We start from the raw sequence: 5000 nt of genomic DNA, 5'->3' as shown, positions 1-5000 counted from the left end.
GCTAATTCAAAACAACAAAACAAATAGTTAATGGTTCCAATTTGCCCTGAATTTTTCAGTCTTTGACCAGAAATCTATTTTTTATCTTATTTGGATCGAATTTGGTTTGGCGACATGGCCAAGTGGTAAGGCGGGGGACTGCAAATCCTTTATCCCCAGTTCAAATCTGGGTGTCGCCTGATCAACAAAAAACTTGGGATTTCTTATTCTGCTGATTTAACTCGACGAATTCTGTCCCCGGAGAAGGAGAGGCAAAAGGATAAGCCTATCGATACTTTATTTTTAGAATCTGTAGTTCTATAAAGAAAGTCAATTTTTTAAAGAAAGTCAATTTTTTTCTAAAAATCCGGGCTTTGGGTGTGGCCCAAACCGGTACAAATAGGGATGAAGTAAGCCTTACTTATTAATATGATTATGATTTTAATATGATTATGATTGGTTCGGACATTTATTTTATAAGTAGAATAAATAAATAGTGAAAGTAAATTCTGGGATTCAAAACTACGAAAGTAAGAGGTCGGAAATCTTGGTATCCAAAGGTTCCTAAAGGACACTCCATTTTTGCTACTAGGATTGAAGAAGAGATTGTACGAAAGACTATCAAGAATTCCTAATTATTTTACACTACCACCGTTGTGTCTACTGACTCTGTCTGGAATTCGATTGGATAGGCTGATGGGAAATCAATTTAGAAGTTGTGGAAAGGACTGAAGATACTTTGTATCCAGACTCACGAGAGTCTCTGAGTACTCAAACATTCAATCAGGATAGTTGGTCGGCTCTTATTGAGTAAAGAGTAAAAGTAAAAGTTGAAGAAACAAAAAAATTTCTTTGCCCGTGTAGGAATTTCTTTGCCCGTGTAAGATAGGGGGATTACGAAAAAAAGAAAGAATGTATGTAATACTGGTGATGGTGTCTCCCCATTCTTTCACAAAAAAAACAGTAAGGCTTAGATCAAATAGGAAATAGAGGTATCTGATAGATAGTTATCTATCTTGATGGTATATTTTGATGTCTTTTGCTTATGAAAAAGGGTAACAAACAATAGGTCTTAGTACTCCTACATGTTCCATTGGGATAGGAGTATTCCTTTGTTATTTCATTTTCCGAGAAAAGGTGTGTGTATTGTATTTATGCTTAATGCTTCCCGATTCTACCAGAAATCTTATAATCTTGTTACGAGTAGATTCATTGGATTGGTTCATCAATAGCCTTAAGTTAAGTCAGAATTCCATTTTGACTCTGCGCCATTGATTCCACTATGATTATTGATCAATAATGGAATAATTCCTTCATAGAGATAGGAGACATAATTTATATGGATATAGTAAGTCTCGCTTGGGCTGCTTTAATGGTAGTCTTTACATTTTCCCTCTCACTCGTAGTATGGGGAAGGAGTGGACTCTAGGGGTACTACTAATCGAGTAATCGATTGAGTAATTGAATTCTATCAATTGTTTAATTGATCGTTTTGCAAAGCTTTAAAAAAAGAATGTCTCTGTTTCAAAATTATACTGAAATACAGTAATGAATAAGAAAATACAATAATGAATAATAACCATTCGATCAAAGAATGAATGATTACTATAGTTGTATTTCGAAACCTAAATCTACGCATGATAGGAAATTTTTTCCAACCGAATTCTTCCTAAATATTCTATTTTGATAAACCAGCTCTTACCAGAATTATGGATATTACAAAAAGAAAAAATCTGAAATTGGTTTTTTCTTTTTTTCTTTATTTGTTTCCCTCTTTCTTTACTTTTACTGTTCTAAGAGAAGAGAAAGCCGTTCCGCTATTCTAATTATATTAGATTACGACAATACATACTTTCTATTGGAAATGACTAGTTGTTGTCCAAAGAGGTTCTACACATAATAAGATTAGATCTTTCTTCCGTTGAGCGATCCACATATCGCGCATTTCACCTTTTTTTTAGACTCCTAGAGATTTTTTTATGCTTTTTTTGACTCATCTCATGTCATGTTTAAGCATAAAAAATTGGGAAGGTCTACTCTATTAATCTACTTCTTTTTCAAATCTGAAGAAGTTATCATGGAATAGAACTCCGCAGATCATCTGTTAATAGATCAAGCAATGACTTCTTGAGATGGGAAATCTAAAAAAAGAAAAAGATTCTTTTCTTTGGTTTCGTTTTCTTTTATCTTTTTTTTTATTTAATTTATAGTAGAATATGCCCATACTCTTTTTGTCTTGCTCCATTGATTCCTTTGATAGATCTCGGGACCTATACCTATATATATATAAATTCTAAGAAAGCCAGGAATTAGAAGAGTTGGTCTTCAATTATTTTGAATTGATCGAAATCCACACAAGTAAATGTAGCCAAAAAAATAATAGAATTGGACTGTTATTTTGATGTACTATTTAGATATACATCTAATCTATGTACATACATATTGTATATTGACCTAGATATAGGCTTTCTCTATATAAAAGCCTATATCTGTATACAGTACAACTTTCTATGAAAATCATTAATAGGATAATAAATACTATACCATACTATCTCGGCTCAGATACTACTATCTCAGATACTTATTATCTCAGATACTTATGATTCCAGACAGATCATTTCATTTAAGACTTGGAGTTTGAATCCGTTTCTTTCATTTATTCAATCATTGATAAGAACTAATAAATCAAGTTTCAGTCAAATTAATCATTTTGACTGACTGTTTTTACGTAGATGATAAGTAAAAAGGCAGTAGGAACTAGAATGAACAGTGCTAGTAGCAATAAATGCGAGAATATTTACTTCCATAATCTCATTGTTTTTTTACTTCGCAATAACTCGGGATCTAATCCCATAGAGATGAGAAATTTGATTCCTGTAAATTCAATGGGATGAATTGCATCCTGATGATACTGAATCGGATCAATATTATGAATAACAATATCTGATCTATCAAATCGATTCATCGTCGAGAATTGAATAGTATAACATAGGAAGATCCTTTATCCATACTAAATCTGAAATGGGATTCCTGATCCAATAAAGAATCCCATTGAATTTTCATCCTTTTCCACTTTTTCTTTTCTATAAATAACCCTACCGTCTTCCTTATATACTCCTCCTTCGTTATACTTATACATACAATTATGTACATACAATTATGAGGTATTATATGACTGGTATTCTATGAATCACACACAGATCCAAAGAGTAGAAGTGAGATGGAAAAAGGACGGGTTAAGTATAAAAGATCTAATATAATTCCAACAAATTTAATAAAAAGGAACGTTGCTTGGTCTTTTCTTTTATTTGATTAGTATCTCTTTCTTCGATTGGGACTGGAAGGCATACATCAAAAATTCAGTGTGCAATTTAAATGAGAATGAGATAGATTGTTTCCAATTAGTCATTGAGGATACACAAACAAAGTCGAAGCTAAAAAGGGTTGTCGTTTAACCTGACAAGTACTCTGTCGAGGTAATTATGTTAAGTTCATTATGTATTGTACAATAAACGAATACAATTTGCGTATGTACTCTCGGTAAAAATAGGAGCACTCTATTCTATTTCATTTATCAAGAAAATCGAAAAAGAAAGTCAGACGAGTATCTCTTAAAATACTAAATATAGGAATACCACCGATTGTACGAATCTATATATGTTATGTCTCTCCCTTATCACTCGGCACTAGTGGAAGAAATGGAAATTCCTGTATTTGTCTGATGATAAATGCGAAATGAAAAACAAAAGAAATAAGGATCTCCACTGGGGATTAGATCTTGCCCCCTGTCTCCTTTTTCACGGAAAATAGATAAATTCATTTCTCCATTCATCGGTCGGATCCTAGTTCGGGACTGACGGGGCTCGAACCCGCAGCTTCCGCCTTGACAGGGCGGTGCTCTGACCAATTGAACTACAATCCCAGCGAGGTGTATGGTATACATATTCTTAATGGTTTCAGAAAAACATTTTCTTCGTCGCGTTGTAACAGAGACACGAATGATATACTAACTGATATCATATACACATAGAACACATAGATATGGACTATAGTGAAAGTGACACGGATTACTAGTAACCTGTGTTTATTTTATTTTATTGCCAAAAATAGATAATCAACCTTTCATTGAGAAAAAACGATTTTTCCTTTCATAATCTTTGCTTTGATTAAGTATTATGAATCTAGATCGTTAGAAAGAAAAGATCAGAACGAATGAGAAAAACATGGATAGAGAAACAAAAATGGACTCTTTCTCTTTTACGGATCAGGTATTTTTGTTTCTGGGGGACAAATTGGTTATATCATTGGTTATATCATATTCATGGAGCGGCGAATTTTTGGGCCGAGCTGGATTTGAACCAGCGTAGACATATCGCCAACGAATTTACAGTCCGTCCCCATTAACCGCTCGGGCATCGACCCAGGAAGAATTCCTTCTAGGCTTATTGATAATCCATGATCAACTTCCTTTCGTAGTACCCCCAGGGGAAGTCGAATCCCCGCTGCCTCCTTGAAAGAGAGATGTCCTGAACCACTAGACGATAGGGGCATATCCGCCCAACTGTCATCATACTATGATGATAGTATGAGTAGTTTTTTGGAATTGTCAATATAATCTAATGATATGACTAGATCTGAACACTCTTTTCTACTTTTATGTTATGATTCCATAGAATTTTGTTTTGGATTTGATGGTTCATGAATGAACCATCCCATACTATTTTATATAGCGAAAGGAGGTACAGGACTCCGTCAGTTCAGGCAGTGATTGGTCCGACAGAACAGAAAAGGGGGTAGAACCCCACTTAATTTCTTTTCTTCAATTTTAACTCATTAATTTTAACTTAACTCATTGCTTCGTTCATTGTTCAGATAAAATATGCCTATCACTATCTCACATTAAGTCAGAAAATTAAAAAACGATAGAAATTTTCCTTTTTTCTTTTTTATTTTTTTATAAGAATTCGGTTCAGGGTACGAATACCCTCATCACATGATTCAAGAAAATCTATCGAATCTAT

General features: G+C 33.7%; 1 non-coding gene across 1 annotated transcript; it reads left to right on the top strand.

The window, feature by feature from the left end:
* Positions 1 to 108: 108 nt before the first annotated feature.
* TRNAC-GCA (transfer RNA cysteine (anticodon GCA)) lies at positions 109 to 179 on the top strand. The gene has a single exon. It is a non-coding gene; the product is annotated as a tRNA-Cys (tRNA).
* Positions 180 to 5000: the final 4821 nt, after the last annotated feature.

The sequence above is a fragment of the Musa acuminata genome, unplaced genomic scaffold, assembly GCF_036884655.1.
Source record: "Musa acuminata AAA Group cultivar baxijiao unplaced genomic scaffold, Cavendish_Baxijiao_AAA HiC_scaffold_895, whole genome shotgun sequence".
Taxonomy (NCBI): Eukaryota; Viridiplantae; Streptophyta; class Magnoliopsida; order Zingiberales; family Musaceae; genus Musa; species Musa acuminata.
Note: the sequence above shows the minus strand (reverse complement) of the source record. Positions and strands in the feature narration are given on the sequence as shown.